The 23428-nt window shown below is 42.6% G+C and overlaps 1 protein-coding gene across 2 annotated transcripts in view; it reads left to right on the top strand.

The window, feature by feature from the left end:
- LOC128701100 (neuronal calcium sensor 2) overlaps positions 1–23428 on the top strand; it is a 544015-nt gene that overhangs the window by 277617 nt on the left and 242970 nt on the right. The window contains exon 1 of one of the 2 annotated variants that reach the window (XM_053794653.2): positions 20401–20717. The exons of the other annotated variant lie outside the window; for it this stretch is intronic. The gene's annotated coding sequence lies outside the window, so the exon portion shown is untranslated. Of the gene's footprint in view, positions 1–20400; positions 20718–23428 lie in introns of those variants that run through there. 2 annotated transcript variants of the gene reach the window in all.

Below are 23428 nucleotides of genomic sequence, written 5' to 3'. Positions count from 1 at the left end.
ACATGGTGCTGGTACTGGCTTATATATTATACATGGTGTTGGTACTGGCTTATATATTATACATGGTGTTGGTACTGGCTTATATATTATACATGGTGCTGGTACTGGCTTATATATTATACATGGTGCTGGTACTGGCTTATATATTATACATGGTGCTGGTACTGGCTTATATATTATACATGGTGCTGGTACTGGCTTATATATTATACATGGTGTTGGTACTGGCTTATATATTATACATGGTGCTGGTACTGGCTTATATATTATACATGGTGCTGGTACTGGCTTATATATTATACATGGTGCTGGTACTGACTTACATATTATACATGGTGCTGGTACTGGCTTATATATTATACATGGTGCTGGTACTGGCTTATATATTATACATGGTGCTGGTACTGGCTTACATATTATACATGGTGCTGGTACTGGCTTACATATTATACATGGTGCTGGTACTGGCTTATATATTATACATGGTGCTGGTACTGGCTTATATATTATACATGGTGTTGGTACTGGCTTATATATTATACATGGTGCTGGTACTGGCTTATATATTATACATGGTGCTGGTACTGGCTTATATATTATACATGATGCTGGTACTGACTTACATATTATACATGGTGCTGGTACTGGCTTATATATTATACATGGTGCTGGTACTGGCTTATATATTATACATGGTGCTGGTACTGGCTTACATATTATACATGGTGCTGGTACTGGCTTACATATTATACATGGTGCTGGTACTGACTTACATATTATACATGGTGCTGGTACTGGCTTATATATTATACATGGTGCTGGTACTGGCTTATATATTATACATGGTGCTGGTACTGGCATATATATTATACATGGTGCTGGTACTGGCTTATATATTATACATAGTGCTGGTACTGGCTTATATATTATACATAGTGCTGGTACTGACTTACATATTATACATGGTGCTGGTACTGGCTTACATATTATACATAGTGCTGGTACTGGCTTACATACTCATGGTGCTGGTACTGGCTTACATACTCATGGTGCTGGTACTGGCTTACATACTCATGGTGCTGGTACTGGCTTACATACTCATGGTGCTGGTACTGGCTTACATACTCATGGTGCTGGTACTGGCTTACATACTCATGGTGCTGGTACTGGCTTACATACTCATGGTGCTGGTACTGGCTTACATACTCATGGTGCTGGTACTGGCTTAATATTATACATGGTGCTGGTACTGGCTTACTCATGGTGCTGGTACTGGCTTACATAGTGTACATGGTGCTGGTACTGGCTCACATATTATACATGGTGCTGGTACTGGCTTACATATTATACATGGTGCTGGTACTGGCTTATATATTATACATGGTGCTGGTACTGGCTTACGTATTATACATGGTGCTGGTACTGGCTTATATATTATACATGGTGCTGGTACTGGCTTATATATTATACATGGTGCTGGTACTGACTTACATATTATACATGGTGCTTGCACAGGCTTACATATTATACATGGTGCTGGTACTGACTTACATATTATTCATGGTGCTGGCACTAGTTTACATATTATACATGATACTGGTACTAGCTTACATATTATACATGGTACTGGTGCTGGCTTACATATTATACATGGTGCTGGTGCTGGCTTACACATTATACATGGTGCCGGCTTATATATACATGGTGCTGGTACTATCTTACATATTAAGCATGGTGCTGATCGTGGAGGAACAGCTGACTGAGACGGGTGGTGGAGAAACAGCTCACTGAGATGAAAAAACAGCTGACTCAGGTGATGAAGAAACAACTGAGGGTAAGACAAGAAATTGTGAAAAACCAAAGCACGTTTTCACACGTGTAAATTGCAAGTTCCAACTCTCTAACAGTACAAGTTCTCTACTGGAAGAAGATTGACATCCACAGTTGACAACGAAGAGATGAGTGGTATCGTCAAGGAATATTTTGAATCCGTGTTCAGTGATCCTGTCGCTTCTCACTGTTGGTCTCATGTTATATATAATATATATAATTATATATATATATATATATATATATATATATATATATATATATATATATATATATATATATAATATATATATATATATATATATATATGTCGTGCCGAATATGTAAAACTGGTCAGTTAGCAAGAACTCATTTAAAATTAAGTCCTTTCTAAAATTTTCTCTTATACGTTTAAAGATATATTTTTTTCATTAACGTTGTTGTAAAAATTTATAATTTTGCACCAAAAGGAACTTAGAAAACTTACCTAACCTTATTATAACAAGAACAATTTATTTTAGCCTAACCCAGCTAAATATATTTTAGATTTGTTTACAATAATTTAATACTAAACAAACACAGTGAAATATATTTTTTTCGTTAGGTTCAGAATGATTTTGGCGAAATTATTGCATACACAAATTTTCACTTGTCCTATATGGCAAGATAAACGTTGCTATTTAAGCCAAGATCGCAAGTTCTGACTATTCGGCACGACATATATATATATATATATGCACACACACCAGTACAGATCCTGCAGAGTTTGAAAGGCACCCTGCCCACGCACGCAGCACCTGGACCTGATTCCTGGAATGCGCTATTTGTAAAGCCATGTAAAGCACCATTAGCATGAGCAGTCGGTGTTCTTTGGAGGAGCTTAGATTCAGGCGAAATCTCAAAGGTAAAGCTTTAAAAAAGTGCAGTCGTATCTCCTCTTTACTTAGGAAGCAGTAGACGTCTGGCAAATAATTGCAGACGAGTAGCTCTCACGTCATACTTAATGTTTTATGAAAAAGCATGAGATAAAAATCCAAGTGAGTTTGGATTTAGAGCAGGAAGATCGAATTGGTACAATTATTAGAAGATGACAAATTCCCTGTGGCTTTGGAAAGAAAAAATACAGAGGTATTTAATACAAGTGATAGTGGAGTGGTGGACCATAAAATGAAGTCAATGGGAATAGCATAAGATTTCTAACAATAGGAACACAGAGTGGTAATAAACAAAAAGTTCAGTACCAGCAAAGTATAAATTTTAGCACCCCCAGGGGACGGTCCTGGCACCTTTATCTTCCTCATAGCATATATATGTTTATGTATGAATATGTATATATGCAGAACAACCACTGTGAAAAAAATGGTGAACTTCCAAGCGTTTTCATCATTTTTCACATAATCAAAGTTCCTTGATAATGTATTCTTCATGGTAGGACGACACTTGTGGCAATGGTAAGCTCAGAGCTAATTTCAGCCTCCTCCCGTTGAATACCAGCCTCCACAAACAGTCTATATAGTAATGAAACCACCAAACAAGTAGTTATGCATCATTTACCAAAGTGCGGGCTTAATAATGTGACGCGGGTTCGAATCTCGGTCAGCCGCAGTTTGGTAAATGATTCAATACCACTTGTTTCTTATTCAGTTACTGTAATGTACAGAGATTGTATGTGAAACTTCCGAGAACACCTCAGACTACTTGAAGGTCTCTGGTTGTTAACTCGTACACTGCTATAACAACTTTCTAGATGAAAGATAAGTGAGAAAGTGTGGAATGAAGCCAGTGAAAATGAGGGGGGGGGATGCCATGGGTATAATAAGTGTGTTAACATCCAAGACTCTCCACACCATCATATATAAAAAATATTGCAGGGATGAAGGAGGACGTTTTCAAGTAGAAACTAATTCAGTATCTGCTAGTGCCTCATCAGCAGGGTTATAAATGTGTGGACGTGTTATCTGCTAGTTCCAACAGTTTAATTGGGCAGGCGGTCAGTAGGAAAGCCTGGCATCCGGCCGTGCTGGAGGGTATAAGAACTCTTGGAACTAGTCACAGGAGGAATAGGTGGTGGAGAGATTGGTGAAAGAATAGGTGAAGTCAGACTGGTGGAGGAATAGATTATGGATTAACAGATGGTGAAGATGGTGGTGGAATAGGTGGTAGAGAAACAGGTGTTAAAGGTGAAAATGTGGTTAAGGTGCGGGTGGTTGAGGAACTTGTCAAGTTCCTGAAGCCGTGTGCTGATCTTCTAGACTGTTGTGCTTACGTTAGACCTCGTGCTAATAATACAAACAGCTTGATTGATTAGGCTTTCAACCACAAATCTGGTCTGGGACCGGGCCGCAGGGGCGGTGACTCTTCTGGACTTGACTACAGATAGGAACAAGTAGTGGAGGAACAGCCGGTGGAAAAAGAGAGGCAAAAAGATTTGGAATAAAGTCATCCTACCTGGAGTCTACCTGCAGCCGTTTTCCAGGGTCAGCCCCCCCCCCCCCCGCGGCCCGGTCCTAGACCAGTCCTCCCGGTTGCTGGCCTTAAAGACTGTGCCATTCAGATGTGTTGATTTACAGCCTCAGCTATAGTAGAGAAGCGCAGTAATTCAATCGGAAAACTGACGGAGTTAATCATCCTATCGAAAAATCTGAGATGAATGCTAGACTGCATTTGTAATCCAGCTGAGAGAGAGAGAGAGAGAGAGAGAGAGAGAGAGCCAGCCAGCTAGCTAGCTAGTTATAACTATCCAGATATACCTATCTGGAGTGTGTTCCAAGGGTCAACGCCCCCGCAGCCCGGTCCTAAGCCAGGTCTCCTGGTTGCTGGCTTGATCGATCGAGGTATTAATGCCCTCCGCTCACACTCCAACATATGCATCAAAACCCGGTTGATCAGGAACTGTTTTGAGAAATCTGTCGAATTCCCTCTTGAAGACAGCTTGATAGTTTGTTGGTGATCCTCCCTTATGCATGGAGAGAGGGTGTTGAAGAGTCGTGGTCCCTTAATACTTACTGAGTTCTCTTTCATTGTACGCCTCGCTCGCCTGCTTTTCATTGGAGGTATCCTACACCGTCTGCCAAGTCTCTTGTGTTCATAAGTAGTAATTTCGGTGTGCAGGTTTGGTATCAATCCCTGCAATATCCTCCAGGTGTAGATTATGATGTGTCGGTCTCACCTGCATTCTGAGGGGTACAGTTTTATTACCTTAAAGCGCTCCCAGTAATTTAGGTGCTTGGTTGTGTTTATTCGAGGTGTGAAGGTTCTCTGCCCATTTTCCAACTCGGCAATTTCGCCTGCCTTGAAGAGGGGTCGTGGTGATAGTGACACTGTTGTGATCCTTGAAGGTGAGATCTTCTGACGTGATCACTGCAAGGTCTTTCACATTAGTCTTACGATCTATTTAGTGATTCGAGTTAGTGTTATTCTTTGTTCCTGTGTCTAATTCTTCGTCGTGTCAGTATTGTGTACCATTCATAAGGCCTGATCCCAGATCGGGCCGCGGGGGCGTTGACCCCCGCGGTAAACTGAAACTTGTCCTCATTATAATGAAATGTTGATGACCGAGGTAGGAATGTTGAGGACTGAGGGTAGAGGAATGCTGATAACTGAGGGCAAGAGGGAAGGCGAGAAGGTAGGAGAGAGACAGACAGCCACGCACAAATCCTATTCCCAGTAATATGTTCGCGATATATAGCTGTGATGTGCCTATGACTGGTTTTTAAGAGTTTTTCAGCCCTCGCAGCCTGACCTGGGATCAGATATTCCTGTTGATTTCTTATTAAGCCATCACAATCTGGTTAATGTTACACTTGGCAGAGGCGATTATTCAGATTCCCCTTTTGAAAACCTTTTCTTTTCTTCGGGCAATATTTCTGATAATCTGCTGGAAGCAGGTTGAATAGTCTTGGTCCACGGATGTTGTCACAGTGTTCATTGGGTTTAAGTTGCATCTCCTCTCATTTCTCTCACTTCAGTACGTTATGGTAGTGTGTAAATTCGGGACCAGACACTCGAGTATCTTCCATGTATATATTAGGTCTAGAGAGTACATTCTAAGTACTTTTGAGGCATTCCCATTTACTTTAGATGCTTTATTGGCTCTGTGCAGCAGTAAACGATCTCTGACGCATGATCATTCAGGCTGTTTGTGCATGCAGTCCAGTGTAGGCACAACAGCCGGATTGATGAGGAATAGTTTGGAGGAACATATTAGATGTGGACACTGGATGTGGACACTGGATGTGGACACTGGATGTTGACACTGGATGTGGACACAGGATGTTGACACAGGATGTTGACACATGATGTTGACACTGGATGTGGACGCTGGATGTTGACATTGGATGCTGACATTGGATGTTGACACTGGATGGAGACATTGGATGTTGACACTGAATGGGGACACTGGATGTTGACACTGGATGGGGACACTGGATGTTGACACTGGATGGGGACACTGGATGTTGACACTGGATGTTGACACTGGATGTTGACACTGGATGTTGACACTGGATAGGGACACTGGATAGGGACACTGGATTGGAACACTGGATTGGAACACTGGATTGGAACACTGGATGTTGACTCTGGATGGGGACACTGGGTGGGGACACTGGATGTTGACACTGGATGGGGACACTGGATGTTGACACTGGGTGGGGACACTGGATGTTGACACTGGATGGGGACACTGGATGTTGCCTCTGGATGGGGACACTGGATGGGGACACTGGATGTTGCCTCTGGATGGGGACACTGGGTGGGGACACTGGATGTTGACACTGGATGGGGACACTGGATGTTGACACTGGATGGGGACACTGGATGTTGACACTGGATGGGGACACTGGATGTTGACACTGGATGGGGACACAGGAGAATAATCTCAGAACGAAAGGCACATGTAAAAGACTTGAGCGTAATAATACCGGATGACCTATTGTTTAGAGAACACGATAGGAAAAAGAAACAGTGAATAATAAGAACATTCAAAGCAAAAGTAATAATATCAGCGGTGATACTTCTGAAATCACTAGTGTTCTCTCGCTTAGAATATTGTTTGGTATTGGCGTCTTCATTCAAGGCAGGAGAGATAACAGAGCTGGAAGAGATGCAGAGCTCGTTTACTGCTCGCATAGAGCCAATAAAGAATTTAAACCACTTGGAACTTTTCGAAGTACTGGGAATACACTCTGGAGAAAAGATATTTGAGAACTTGGTCCAGTATCTACGTACTACCATAAGAACATACTGGAGTGAGAAATAGAAGGAAGTGCAAAATAAATGGTGTGAAATGTAAAAGTTCCATTGGCACAGAAAGTGTTAACATTCGTTTTCTAAGAGTTATTAAAAAAACCCAGCAAATGACAAATTTTCTGGGAACAAGTATAGAAATTATGGAGAAGAAACTGGATCGCTTCCTGCGCCAAGTGCCAGATCAACGCCACTCTGGTTCAACTGGGCAATCAACAGTAAAATCTGGCCCCAGGCAGGGCTACCCTCGTAGCCCTGCCTGGTGCCAGAAACCGGTCACAGATATGCGATAAGTTAGGATAAATATAGGATATGTATTAAGCCGTGAGTTGAGACATTAAATGTGTATTTTGCTGTGAACTGAGGTAGCTATAGGATGGGCACTTAGCTGTGAGTTGAGTTAGAGGTGGAGAGTGGAGCTTAGCTGTGTGTTGTGAGGGGGTTGTCGCTGTGGCGTGCACCTCAGCTTGAATATTCAAGGTGAAGGATTACTGTCATTCTGTATCATACATACCCAACCTCCCCCCCACTACCCCCACCCCTCGCACACTCGCCCTCCCTTTTTTCCCCAACATCCAACCTCCCCCTCATCCCCACACTAGACTCTCCCTCTTTACCACACATGCAACTCTCTTTTCCCAGTCATCATTAGCGTCATCAACACTGCTCTCATGAACATCACCCGTATTTTGCCTGTAGAATTTCTAGAAGTCACTGCCCACACTTGTTATCCTCAAACCAGTCCTTCCCAGTTCACGACGTGTCAAATTGTTGGTGCTGGCTGTACGGAGTCCAACGTATGCACGAGAGCCTGGCTGATCAGAACTGAAGATAGTTTTTTTTTTTTTTTTTTTTGGTAAATCTTATTTTTATGAAGAGAGGGTGTTCAAGAGTCGTGGTCCCTTTACGCTTTTTAAGCTTACAACTAGTGTACTCATGGCATCCGTGATTTTCACTGGAGGTATTTTGCACCGTTTGTCGGCCTCTTGATCTCGTAGGAAGTGAATTCGGTGTACAGATTTTGGGCCCAATCCCTCCAGTTGTAAATTATGATGTATCTTTCGCTCCTGTTTTCCAGGGAGTACAGTTCAAAGGTACTCTAGGCATTCTCAATAACTTAACAGTTTCACATAATTTGTATTGTATATGAGCTGTGGATATTCTCTGTGCATTGTTTAGCAGCACGAGCATCTGTAGCAGTATGCTGTTACATGCTGCATGATCTGTAGCAGTATGCTGTTACATGCTGCATCTGTAGCAGTATGCTGTTACATGCTGCATGATCTGTAGCAGTATGCTGTTACATGCTGCATGATCTGTAGCAGTATGCTGTTACATGCTGCATGATCTGTAGCAGTATGCTGTTACATGCTGCATGATCTGTAGCAGTATGCTGTTACATGCTGCATGATCTGTAGCAGTATGCTGTTACATGCTGGATGATCTGTAGCAGTATGCTGTTACATGCTGCATGATCTGTAGCAATATGCTGTTACATGCTGCATGATCTGTAGCAGTACGCTGTTACATGCTGCATGATCTGTAGCAGTACGCTGATACATGCTGCATGATCTGTAGCAGTACGCTGTTACATGCTGCATGATCTGTAGCAGTACGCTGTTACATGCTGCATGATCTGTAGCAGTACGCTGTTACATGCTGCATGATTTGTAGCAGTATGCTGTTACATGCTGCATGATGTAGCAGAATGTTGTTACATGTTGCATGATCTGTAGCAGAATGTTACATGCTGCATGATCTGTAGCAGAAGGTTGTTGCATGATCTGCAGCACTATGCTGTTACATGCTGCATGATCTGCAGCAGAATGTTACATGCTGCATGATCTGTAGCAGAAGGCTGTTACATGCTGCATGATCTGCAACAGTATGCTGTTACATGCTGCATGATCTGCAACAGTATGCTGTTACATGCTGCATGATCTGTAGCAGTATGCTGTTACATGCTGCATGATCTGTAGCAGTATGCTGTTACATGCTGCATGATCTGTAGCAGTATGCTGTTACATGCTGCATGATCTGTAGCAGTATGCTGTTACATGCTGCATGATCTGTAGCAGTATGCTGTTACATGCTGCATGATCTGTAGCAGTATGCTGTTACATGCTGGATGATCTGTAGCAGTATGCTGTTACATGCTGCATGATCTGTAGCAATATGCTGTTACATGCTGCATGATCTGTAGCAGTACGCTGTTACATGCTGCATGATCTGTAGCAGTACGCTGTTACATGCTGCATGATCTGTAGCAGTACGCTGTTACATGCTGCATGATCTGTAGCAGTACGCTGTTACATGCTGCATGATCTGTAGCAGTACGCTGTTACATGCTGCATGATTTGTAGCAGTATGCTGTTACATGCTGCATGATGTAGCAGAATGTTGTTACATGTTGCATGATCTGTAGCAGAATGTTACATGCTGCATGATCTGTAGCAGAAGGTTGTTGCATGATCTGCAGCACTATGCTGTTACATGCTGCATGATCTGCAGCAGAATGTTACATGCTGCATGATCTGTAGCAGAAGGCTGTTACATGCTGCATGATCTGCAACAGTATGCTGTTACATGCTGCATGATCTGCAACAGTATGCTGTTACATGCTGCATGATCTGTAGCAGTATGCTGTTACATGCTGCATGATCTGTAGCAGTATGCTGTTACATGCTGCATGATCTGTAGCAGTATGCTGTTACATGCTGCATGATCTGTAGCAGTATGCTGTTACATGCTGCATGATCTGTAGCAGTATGTTGTTACATGCTGCATGATCTGTAGCAGAATGCTGTTACATGCTGCATGATCTGTAGCAGTATCCTGTTACATGCTGCATGATCTGTAGCAGTATCCTGTTAGATGCTGCATGATCTGTAGCAGAATGCTGTTAGATGCTGCATGATCTGTAGCAGTATCCTGTTAGATGCTGCATGATCTGTAGCAGTATCCTGTTAGATGCTGCATGATCTGTAGCAGTATCCTGTTAGATGCTGCATGATCTGTAGCAGTATGCTGTTAGATGCTGCATGATCTGTAGCAGTATGCTGTTACATGCTGCATGATCTGTAGCAGAATGCTGTTACATGCTGCATGATCTGTAGCAGTATGCTGTTACATGCTGCATGATCTGTAGCAGTATGCTGTTACATGCTGCATGATCTGTAGCAGTATGCTGTTACATGCTGCATGATCTGTAGCAGTATGCTGTTACATGCTGCATGATCTGTTGCAGTATGCTGTTACATGCTGCATGATCTGTAGCAGTATGCTGTTACATGCTGCATGATCTGTAGCAGTATGCTGTTACATGCTGCATGATCTGTAGCAGTATGCTGTTACATTTTGCACGATTTGTTACAGTGTGCTGTTACATGCGTTATCATCTGTTGCAGTATGCTGTTACATGCTGCATACCTTTGATATATCTCTGAAGAGTTTCGAGAGTTTCTCTACTCTGAGCCCGGCCATGGGCCAGGCTCGTCTGGTGCTTGCCTAGTCAACCAGGGTATTGTTGCTGGAGGCACGCTGCCCCATATATCCATCACAGCATGGTTGATCTGGCACCTGGTGAAGATACTTCTCCAGTTTCCTCTTGAAGGCTTCTACACTTGTTCCAGCAGTGTTTCTGATATCTTCTGGTAAGATGTTGAATAATCTGGGACCCCGGATGTTGATACAGTGTGTTCCCTTATTGTCCCCACCACACCCCTGCTCCTTACTGGGTATATTTAACACTTCCTCCCATATCTCTCACTCCAGTATGTTGTTATGGCAGTGTGCAGATTTGGGACCAGGCCCTCGAGTACTTTCCAGGTATATATTATCATGTACCTCTCCTCCGCTCCAATGAGTACATGTTCAACACTTGAAGGCGTTCCCAGTAGTTTAGATGCTTTACTGGCTCAGTGTGAGCCGTAAACGATCTTTGTATTTGTTCCAGCTCTGATATTCCTCCTGCTTTGAATAGGACCGTCAACACTGAGCAATATTCTAAATGAGGGAGCACTAGCGATTTGAAGAGTGTCACCATCGGCATTATTTCCCTTGTCTTGAAAGTTCTCAATACGCACCCCGTCACTTTCCTGGCTGTCGTGATCTTTGTCTTGTTATGTTCCTTAACAGAAAGGTCAACTGACATAATTATTCCCAGATCTTTTGCGTGTTCCTTTCGTTCTATTTGGTTGACCCTCTTGAGTTTTGTATATAGTGTTCCTTTTGAGTTCTTCATTCTTTCCATACCTAAGCAGCAGGAACTTACCACTGAACGTCATGTTGTTCTCCACTGCCCACTGGAAAACCCTGCTTATGTCTTCCTGTAATTTTTCAGTGTTCTCTACCGTAGTGACTTTCATGTTTATTTTAGTGTCATCTGATCTGTTGCAGTATGCTGTTACATACTGCACGATTTGTTGCAGTATGCTGTTACATACTGCATGATCTTTTGCAGTATGTTACATGCTACATGATTTGTTGCAATATATTGGTATATGCTGCGTGATGTTGCAATGTTACATGCTCCATGATCTGTAGCAGTATGCTATATGCTGCATGAGCTGTAGCAGTATGGTGTTACATGCTGCAACATGGCTGATAAATTATTGGTGTTGCCGCTTGTTGCGTGACACTCCGTTTCAGCTGTAATTGATTCATAATTGATGTGTTAAAACTGGAACACTGGGGACTGTTGTGCCGGGGACCACAGTGTAGAACACTGGGGACTGTTGTGCCGGGGACCACAGTGTAGAACACTGGGGACTGTTGTGCCGGGGACCACAGTGTAGAACACTGGGGACTGTTGTGCCGGGGACCACAGTGTAGAACACTGGGGACTGCTGTTCCGGGGACCACAGTGTAGAACACTGGGGACTGTTGTGCCGGGGACCACAGTGTAGAACACTGGGGACTGCTGTGCCGGGGACCACAGTGTAGAACACTGGGGACTGTTGTGCCGGGGACCACAGTGTAGAACACTGGGGACTGTTGTGCCGGGGACCACAGTGTAGAACACTGGGGACTGTTGTGCCGGGGACCACAGTGTAGAACACTGGGGACTGTTGTGCCGGGGACCACAGTGTAGAACACTGGGGACTGTTGTGCCGGGGACCACAGTGTAGAACACTGGGGACTGTTGTGCCGGGGACCACAGTGTAGAACACTGGGGACTGTTGTGCCGGGGACCACAGTGTAGAACACTGGGGACTGCTGTGCCGGGGACCACAGTGTAGAACACTGGGGACTGCTGTGCCGGGGACCACAGTGTAGAACACTGGGGACTGTTGTGCCGGGGACCACAGTGTAGAACACTGGGGACTGTTGTGCCGGGGACCACAGTGTAGAACACTGGGGACTGTTGTGCCGGGGACCACAGTGTAGAACACTGGGGACTGTTGTGCCGGGGACCACAGTGTAGAACACTGGGGACTGTTGTGCCGGGGACCACAGTGTAGAACACTGGAGACTGATGTGCCGGGGACCACAGTGTAGAACACTGGGGACTGTTGTGCCGGGGACCACAGTGTAGAACACTGGGGACTGCTGTGCCGGGGACCACAGTGTAGAACACTGGGGACTGTTGTGCCGGGGACCACAGTGTAGAACACTGGGGACTGTTGTGCCGGGGACCACAGTGTAGAACACTGGGGACTGCTGTGCCGGGGACCACAGTGTAGAACACTGGGGACTGCTGTGCCGGGGACCACAGTGTAGAACACTGGGGACTGTTGTGCCGGGGACCACAGTGTAGAACACTGGGGACTGTTGTGCCGGGGACCACAGTGTGGAACACTGGGGACTGTTGTGCCGGGGACCACAGTGTGGAACACTGGGTACTGTTGTGCCGGGGGCTACAGTATGGAACGCTGGGGACTGTTGTGCCGGGGGCTACAGTATGGAACACTGGGGACTGTTGTGCCGGGGACTACAGTATGGAACACTGGGGACTGTTGTGCCGGGGACCACAGTGTGGAACACCCGGGACTCTTGTCATCTTTCTCTCTTTCCCCTTCTTTTCTTTTGTTCTTCCTTGCGAGTCTCTTGCTTCGTATCCATGTTACTTATTTTATCATCCCAGCTTAATTCAGTAAGTGCATGGTTTATTTGACCCTAGCTAATGTATTGTTGAAATTGTTGAATATAGCCTCACGAGTGTTGGGTTGTCCAGGTCCAGTGGTAGGGAAGGTTTGAACTTCAATCAGGTAGAATTGCCGACAATATGCTAGGTAAAAGGACACAAGTGGAGCTAATGCGACATTTTATTGTGACAACGTTTCGCTCTCCAGGAGAGTGAAACTTTGCCACAATAAAATGTCGGAGTAGTTCCACTTGTGTCCTTTTTACCGTCAATTAAGTTGTTGACTCCGTTATGTTCCGCGACTTTATTTGTAAATATTAACTCGGTTCAGCTTTTTTCCTGACTTATTGAGAGTTTTCAGAGTTTATTACAGTTCATTTGTGTGACTTCATCCAGACTCTCTCCTAAAACCTTCACTGCCATTATAACCGTTGCTCCCCTCAAGGAAGGTTCCTTGATGTTGGTGAGGGGCTCTTGATTTAGGGAATTGGATCTGTGCTCCAGTTCCCCGAATTAAGCCTGAATGCCTTCCACATCCCCCCCCCAGGCGCTGTATAATCCTCCGGGTTTAGCGCTTCCCCCTTGATTATAATAATAATAATAATATAACCGTTGCTATATTCATCTTAGCCATCTTGAATCTTAATCACCAAGGTACAGGATCTTTGGAACATGATTTGGAAGATTTTCAAGGTAGTGTTCAAGTTTTAAGTAGCTGGGTGTTTGATCTGTTCGTAAATTGTAGCTGGTGGTATATATACAAGAACAAGAACCAAATTTGCTTTTTTTCAATTTTCACTGCCAAAACTTTTGAGTCCATTTGTGTTGTTAAGTTAGTGCAAATTAACGACGCTTTAACATACTAGCCAATCGGCCCCTCCTCTTCCCTCCTCCTTGTAGTTTAGTTTTTAGGTGGCAACTAAGTAGATTGTACCAGGCTATCCATTGTTGAAGTAGTTGTCAATATAGGTCTATGTGAAAGCTGCAAACATTGCATCTGGCTCGGCGTAGGGTCCACTAAAAATAGGTATTCTGGTGTTACTTCGTTGAAGACTTTGTATATTTGCAAGCATAAATGATGTTATGTTGTTTGTTATGGTTGTTGTCATTAATATCTGGCTTCATTTCCAGTCCAACCTTGCTCCGAGGTACTGATATATTCTCATCATATTTTGCTCTTTATTTCTTGCTTCCTGGCAGTAAAATTCTGCAGTCTGTAAGGTTGAAATTGCTATTTTCAGTTCGACTATCACGTGACTATTTTCTTCGTTTACTTCATGTAAAATGCAGGACGATTTGTGCCTTAGTATTTGTTTTTAGTTTTTTTAATTAAAGATAATTTTTTGTTGAAAATATTTGCAAGTCTATGAACAACATACATGTATTCCTTATTTGAGGAGATTGCAGCATTTCTTAGGAAGGACGCACTTGCATATTTCACTCGTTACCAGGCTTTCCATATTTGCAAACTCCCCAAATATAATACCAACACGTTTAGATGTTCTCTGTTGTGATTGTTTAGGTTTGTTCTGAATTGTTTCACTCGAGTTTCTCTGTTGTTTCATTCTAAATATTAGTGATAATTCCTGTACTGTTTACTCTGACATCTGGGCTTGGATAACTGTTTCTCCTCAGATTTCTTTTGATTGATTTTTATGGTTTCTCTTATGGTCTTGTATGACTCCCATTATACTGGATTTTGTCCCGGGAATGGAAGTAAAGTTTTCAGTTTGTGGATGGTTTTCTCTGAAGTCTGCACTGTATAACTGTTCAGGTTTGAACCTTGCAAAATATAACTGTTCAGGTTTGAACCTTGCAAAATATAACTGTTCAGGTTTGAACCTTGCAAAATATAACTGTTCAGGTTTGAGCCATAGTCGCCTGTTACATCCTAGATTTCCACATTAGAATCTACGCAGTTGTGTTCACTGGTTCCTGCACGTCTATGTTCTGTTTTGGAATGGTGTCTGCATTGTTTTTCTCAGGGGCTTTAATGGTTTTACTCTCTAATATATTTGTCAGTAAGTTATTGTTCTTGTATAGTATGTGGTCACGGTGGTTGCTCACTCAGTATTTCTGTGGTTTCAGTCATTTGAGTTACTTTTATATTCTCAGGTTTTAATTTTACATTTTTCTTCATAGGGGTGTAACTAAAATTTGCCTTTTTAATATATCATATTGTTGTCCGATCCTCAGTGAAAGACCTGGATAATATCAGCTTGGAGATTTGTTGTATCTTCATTGTACGTCACTTCCATACAGAGTTTAATATTGTCTGCAAGCGATAATACAGACTTATGTCTCTGTCAGTTATGAGGATGACAGAGAGAGAATTGAGGTGAGTACTTTGCCTTGAGGAACAGAACTTTTCACTGTGGCAGCCTCTGATTTTACTTTCTTCACTTTAATACTCTTGCTTTAAAAATCCATCTGCCTGATTTTGCATATTCCAAAGGCTGTAGTGTTGTATATAATCTCTGCTCCTGTGTACTAACTGGTATTTTTCACTTTTTAAGGTATTTGACTTATTACTTTTGGAAAAGTTATGGTTATTATTAATGTTACAATCATTGTTAATCGTAGAGTAGTGCTAAACGTATAGGGACATGCAATTTTCCTCTTTGATATACCTTTGAGTTTCGGGAGTTTCTACGCCAGGAGCCCGGCTATGGGCCAGGCTCGTCTGGTGCTAGCCTGGTCATTCAGTCTGTTGCTGCTGGTGGCTCGATGCCCCATATATCAATCACAGCCTGGTTGATCTGGCACCTGGTGACGATACTTGTCCAGTTTCTTCTTGAATACTTTTACACTTGTCCCAGCAGTGTTTCTGATATGTTCTAGCAAGATGTTGAATAATCCCTGCTTTTCACTGGGTTTATTTTCCACTTCCTCACATATTTCTTGCTCCAGTATGTTATGGCAGTGTGCAGATTTGGGATCAGGCCCTCGAGCACTTTCTATCATGTATCTCAATCTCCTCCGCTCCATTGAATACATATTTAAGGCTTTAAGGCGTTCCCAGTAATTTAAATGCTTTACTGGCTCTGTGCGGGCAGTAAAATCTCTGTATTTGTTCCAGCTCTGACATTTCTCCTGCCCTGAACGGGGCCGTCAACATTGAGCAATATTCTAAACGAGGGAGCACTAGCGATTTGAAAATTATCGTCTTTGTCATTATTTCCCTGGTTTTGAAGGTTCTCATTACCCACCCCGTCATCCTCCTATCTATCGTGACCTTTGTCTTATTGTGTTCTTTGAAAAAAAGGTCAGCTGACATAATTATTCCCAAGTCTTTCACGTGTTCCTTTCATTTTACTTGATCCTCTTGAGTTTTGTATACAGTGTTCCTGTTGAGTTCTTCATTCTTTACATACCGAAGCAGTTGGTAATTGTCACTATTGAACGTCATGTTCTCCGCTTCCCACTGGGAAACACTGCTTATGTCTAACTGTATTTTTTTCAGTGTCCCGTACCGTAGTGACTTTCATGCTTATTTTAGTGTCTTCTGCAAATGATACAAAACTGTGATTGGTGTTTTTTTTCTATGTTATGAGGATGAGAAGCAGCAGAGGTGCCTTGAGGAACTAAGCTTTTTACCTCGCTGATGCTCGATTTTGCTCTGTTTACTACTATTTTTTGTGTTCTGTGTTAGGAACCCGAAATTCCACCTGCCTACAACATTGCACACAAAATGAGGGCCTAAAGCCCTCATTTTGTATGCAGTCACCCCATGATTGCATTTGCCAAATGCCTTTGTCACTATTAATTTTTTTTTTCAGTATTTTACACAGAGGCTGCTGAAGGGTTCTATATCCAAGTAATTGGAGTTACTCGGTTTTTCCTACACTCAAGCCTTATTTACTTCCCATTCACCAGATACTGTATAACCCTTATGGGTAAATTTACCGCTATCTTTTAAACATAGTTCTTGATCAGGCAGACTATGGTGCAGCTGTCACCAGCAACCTTATTGATCAGACCCTCAAGGAGCCGGTCTGGTCTGGGACCAGGCCGCGGGGGCACTATTCCCTGGAATCGACTGGAGAGGTAAGCTAGAGCAATAAGTTTACGAGTCACGGTCCACGATACATCACAGTTGTAGTATTATTCTGTGAGGAACCTTCAGCGGAAGTGCCTTGATGCTGCTGAAGGACTCTTGATTTCAGAATTGGAGCTACCTTTCCCTTTCTCGGATCAAACCGGATTAACTCCACTCTAAATTATTGGAAACGCCTTGAAGTATTTGCATTATGTAATGAACGGGTCTGCGAGTTGCTGGCATCAACAGTCTGGTTCACCCGCAGACCAGGCTGCGACGCTAGTATAACCTTTGAAACCCACCACACGTATGAATATAATTATATGGTGTGAGACATACTAGGAAGTGGTGGTCACAGGTCGTCACATGTTATCACTCGGATTCTCTGGAACTCGCCCTCTAAAATCCGCCATAAAAATGTGTTGATTTTGTTTTATTATAGAAAAATGGACGATAACTCGTGTGAAATTTGTAATAATTATGAATAAATAAAGATGCTTATAGAAATATAGGTGATTATTAAGGAAAATGGAGGATAAAATTATAAAAGTTAAATTAAAAGTGTACAAGTACATCAACATGAAAGTAATTGATGCCAGTGATAAAGCAAGAGCAAATAAAATTGTGTACATTGGACGAGAAGCATGAGAAATTTTTATTTAATGATAAAAATATTTCAAGACTTTTGATGTCACTTGACACAGCAGAGGAAAGATAGACTTCAGGCACACCTGGACACCCTCATTCTGACGAGTAAAGATTCCTTCAGAATTTTGTACATTACGTGTATCAAAATACCTTCCAAAAATAAAAAATGACAAAGATTTTCCAAAAATCGCTAAGCATTCTTAAGGTCAAATTTATAAAAAAAAAATATATATATATATAAATCTTTGGTTCCGTCGAGTCTCCGGGCATTGTGGAAAACAGATGAAACAAGAGAGATGTTATGCTCCTGGTGTCACCAGCGTACAAGATAAACATTTAAATCTGTCTGACACAAGATTTTATCCATTTAATTAAAATTGTTTAACGGATCATAAAACTCAGAATCAGTTACACGCTGTCATCGAATATATGGCCCCAGTGTGGAGCCACCTACTTAAGTATATGCAAAAGCTCGAAATAGTTCATGAATTTGCAATCAGAGTAGCCCAAGAGTGAGAGGAACGCAGTGCGAGAGGCTAAAGGAACTGTATTTGACAATCTCGGCAGAAAGGGATTTTGGAGACGTGATTATGTCTCGCAAAATTTTTAAGAGGAATGAAGAGGGCTGGTAGGGGTAGACTTATTTTAATTGGCTCTACCAAAACAAGCAAAAACAAACACACACACACACACACACACACACACACACACACACACACCAGTAGCGACCAGTGTAGAGGCTGGGCCAGGAGCTATGACTCGACTCCTGCAACCACAACTAGGTGAGTACACACACAACCAACCAAAACACCCCCCCACACACACCCACCTACCCACCCCGGTGAGTGTGTGGAGTGGACGAGGGTGATGAGCAGTCTCTCCCAGTGATCAGTGACTGGACCTCTGATATTCCTAGATATACATTAATGACCCGCCAGAGGAATTTTAATCATATCTGGAGGAAAATGGAGGATGACTTGGCCAGACTGCAAACATGATTAGGAAGGTGGCTACTTGATTTCAATTAGGTGCAAAATAATGACTCTGAGACGGAGTTTGAAACGGAACGTGGAATACAACATGGGTGGTGTGAGACTAGTTTATATACAAGGAGAAATATCTGGGGTCACAGCAAACTTATCACTAGAAGCATAATATAGACCGTATAACTTCAGTGGCATATTGAGAACTAAGATCCGTAGCACATACATGCAGCACCATCGTTAGGTTCGCAACAAGACTGTGGTACCAGAGCTACGGGGAAAATATACCACGAGAGGCTTAAGACCTGGCCGGGCCGCAGGGGGCGGTGACCCCCGGAATTGTGTACAGGTTACTTATAAATCTAATAATGCTAGGAGAGAGAGTATTGATCTCTCTGAGTGTAGTATAAACCTTGGTAATTGATACCGACAAATTGGTTTGAAAAGACACGTGAGCAAACACTAGGACATATTAGAAAACGTTTCGGCCCTGAGACCTTGATTACTTCAAAGTGATCAAGGTCCGAGGACCGAAACGTTTTCTAATACGTCCTAGTGTTAGCTCACGTGTTTTTTAAAAGCAACAGTTGGATTGATAACATCATAAGATGGATCACATCATAAGATGGATCACATCATAAGATGGATCACATCATATAAGATGGATCACATCAGATAAGATACAAGAAAGCACTGACAGTGGATAATGACAGAGTAAAACGGTTTGCGACCAAGACGAGAGACGTAAATGCAAACTAAATACCCGAATAGTCAGAAAAGATACACTAATAAAGATCACATTAATTGTGGGTGATTACAACACAAATGAGAAAGTTTGAGAGGACTAGGTAGTTACGGAGGCGCCGTACAGTTCACTAAGATGTAAGGCCCGGGAGCTGCAGGTGAACACTGCAAAATACAGCTTGATAAATACCTGCATAGTGAGTCGTATAGTGACCTCGGACTGTTTACACGAGTCATGTAATATTTAACATTAATTGTTTTCAATTGGCGAGTTATTTTATGTGGTCTGATAGTAATTATTTTTGTACACAAATAACCCACACGTAAAGAGAGAGCTTTGGACCACGTTTCGGTCTGATTTGGACCATTTACAAAGTGTGATTTTTGTCAGTGGTCCAAGTCGGACCGATACGTCGTCACAGCTTCTCTCTCTCTATGTACGAGTTATCTGTGTATTGTTCCAGTCACGGTATTGTTCCTTTTTGTTCTTCATTTTTTTGTGCGCTTGTTGGTTTCAACGTTTATTTTTTTTTTTGTATGATAGTTTTTGCTTGAGTGCCACTGTTTGTATATAACTTTTTATTTTCAAATACTCTCATTGACCTTACGATTCAAAGTGTTGCCTTGAACATCCATACATAAAAAAGCGATACACACATTACAGGTTTAATTGTTTAATGTTTGCCTCGTAAAGATAATTCTCGCAACTCCATAAAATTAGAAAACATTACTTATCTCCAGTAGACTTCCTGACATGACTCTTTCAACACCACAGCACACGTGACGTCACGTTGATAAACACCGCCAGTATAAGAGCTTTCACAGTGGGCGATGCTCACAGTTTCTGCTCGCAGGGAATCAGTGAAATTTCTCAACTTGCGGTGTACTCTCTGAAACACAAACGAGAGAGATTTTATGCTCCAAGGTCAAGTTCGTAATCTACACATTGCTATAACCCTTTAATGGAATGAGGTATATGGGAGGAAGTGTAAAATAAACCCAGGGATAAGCAAAGAGACCACAGTCTTTAAGAAACTGGATAAGTTCCTACAGGAAGTGCCAGATCAACCACGTTGTGGTGGTAACTATATGAAGATCTACGGACCCTCAGAAAGGATAATTGGCCACAGGCTGGGCTGAACAACTCTGGAATCGAACCCAAGTAAGAAACTACTGTATATGGGAAACTTGATAGTGAAACTAGGAATAAATGTGACAATATAGTTTATTACTGAAACTGACAGCAAGTCAGGGGAACGGTACTCGCAGTCATCATTATGGTTATGGCGAGTTTAAAACGTTATTTATATTCAGGCATTTACTTGTGCACTTCTTAATGGTTCTTAATTTTTAAATATTTCCTTTCCAACCCAGGAGGCCTTGTGTGCAGCCATGCGTGGGGAAGGTGATTCATAGAACCACAGATACATAACAGAAACAAGTAACAGATATTTAGGTATCCACGAAGGGGGACCTTAATTTTGTGGTTGCCTGATTTTTCTTATTTTTTTTTTATTCCTTAACATTTTTATTTCGTTCACAACACGAGAAAAACTCCTCCGATTGACTTCAAATTTTCAACACTGGTGTATACTATAACCAAGACAAGATTCATGCATCTCTTGAGATGTGCAGATGCAGTATGATCAGAGTTGAAGAACCCATTCTAAGATTCCTGGAATGGGTTTGATAAATTTCAGAAGCCTCTGCCGCTGGGTTTCATACGTTCAAAATAAAAAGGGTAGCTCCTATGTCTATGACGTCAGTGTACTCACCTAGTTGTACTCACCTAGTTGAGGTTGCGGGGGTCGAGTCCGAGCTCCTGGCCCCGCCTCTTCACTGATCGCTACTAGGTCACTCTCCCTGAGCCGTGAGCTTTATCATACCTCTGCTTAAAGCTATGTATGGATCCTGCCTCCACTACATCGCTTCCCAAACTATTCCACTTACTGACTACTCTGTGGCTGAAGAAATACTTCCTAACATCCCTGTGATTCATCTGTGTCTTCAGCTTCCAACTGTGTCCCCTTGTTACTGTGTCCAATCTCTGGAACATCCTGTCTTTGTCCACCTTGTCAATTCCTCTCAGTATTTTGTATGTCGTTATCATGTCCCCTCTATCTCTCCTGTCCTCCAGTGTCGTCAGGTTGATTTCCCTTAACCTCTCCTCGTAGGACATACCTCTTAGCTCTGGGACTAGTCTTGTTGCAAACCTTTGCACTTTCTCTAGTTTCTTCACGTGCTTGGCTAGGTGTGGGTTCCAAACTGGTGCCGCATACTCCAATATGGACCTAACATACACGGTGTACAGGGTCCTGAATGATTCCTTATTAAGATGTCGGAATGCTGTTCTGAGGTTTGCTAGGCGCCCATATGCTGCAGCAGTTATTTGGTTGATGTGCGCTTCAGGAGATGTGCCTGGTGTTATACTCACCCCAAGATCTTTTTCCTTGAGTGAGGTTTGTAGTCTCTGACCCCCTAGACTGTACTCCGTCTGCGGCCTTCTTTGCCCTTCCCCAATCTTCATGACTTTGCACTTGGTGGGATTGAACTCCAGGAGCCAATTGCTAGACCAGGTCTGCAGCCTGTCCAGATCCCTTTGTAGTTCTGCCTGGTCTTCGATCGAGTGAATTCTTCTCATCAACTTCACGTCATCTGCAAACAGGGACATTTTGAGATTTTCCACGTTCATTTGCTGCTATTTACGTATAGTCTGCCTCTTCTGAGTGTCCCCAGTATTTAATGACTGGAGCATCTTACTGCCAGGATAATATCCGTTAGGTTTATTTCGTGTGGGGGCAAATTTGTCACTACACTAAATTATTGAAGAAAAAAAGTGGAATCGATTTAATCCGTGAGTTAACTAGAGATTTGCTCATGAACAACTTCAAATTTTCAGCCCTGGTGTTTCTTTTCGGCGGATCAGTGCCTGACCAGCTGTGGTTGAACTGCATGGGGACAACAATAACAGCTTGGTAGATCAGTCCTTGATTCTCCAGTAGGCCTGGTCTGGGTCCAGGTTGCGGGGGCGCTGATCTCGGGAAAGTCCTTCAGGTATCCCACTTGGAAGGTTGACTGTTAATGGAAGGTCTAGGCGCCATTCGCTAACAATTATAGAACATTTATGGTATTTAGCAGCTAATGCATCTTATGAAATAAATGAAATTTGGAGGATGTTTATTCTGTGTAGTTGCATTTTTTATTTTCTGCATTAACTGTAGAATGCATCATCTGATCGCCTTCAAACTTTTAGTGCTGATGTGTTTTCTTCAAAGGAAATGTCTCTTTGATTATTGGCTTGAGTGCCATTGTTATTTAAGTGGTCTTTGGGAATTAACTGCCTACCTGGAGGGTAAAAAGAACCATATCACGGGTGGGGTTAGAACCCGCGATCAGCGAGTCACAAGTCCAGACCGTCGCGTTAGCCACTGGACCAGCTAGCTACGATAAAATTTATCCAACTAGGTCCAGCTGATCCAGTGGCTAACGCGACGGTCTGGAGTTTTGTAACTCTCTGATCGCGGGTTCTAACCCCCACCCATGGTATGGTTTGTTTGCAATCGTGTCATTACGATTTCGTGAATCAAGTTACCCGGAGGGTATTCCGGGGATCAACGCCCCCACGGCCCGGTCCATGACCAGGCCTCCCAGGTCTAAAGAATTTCTTCCAACCAGTTTCACTGTATTGGGTTAACCTAGATTAAATCTTCATAAGGTAATATTTACGTACAATAACATATGTCTGCCCTCAAGACCATCGTAAAAAATGATAAACTTAGTAATAGCGACAAATTGGTTTACAACCTTAGTAATAGTGACAAATTGGTTTACAACCTTAGTAATAGTGACAAATTGGTTTACAACCTTAGTAAT

Source organism: Cherax quadricarinatus, chromosome 73 (assembly GCF_038502225.1).
Source record: "Cherax quadricarinatus isolate ZL_2023a chromosome 73, ASM3850222v1, whole genome shotgun sequence".
In the NCBI taxonomy this organism is placed as follows: Eukaryota; Metazoa; Arthropoda; class Malacostraca; order Decapoda; family Parastacidae; genus Cherax; species Cherax quadricarinatus.
Note: the sequence above shows the minus strand (reverse complement) of the source record. Positions and strands in the feature narration are given on the sequence as shown.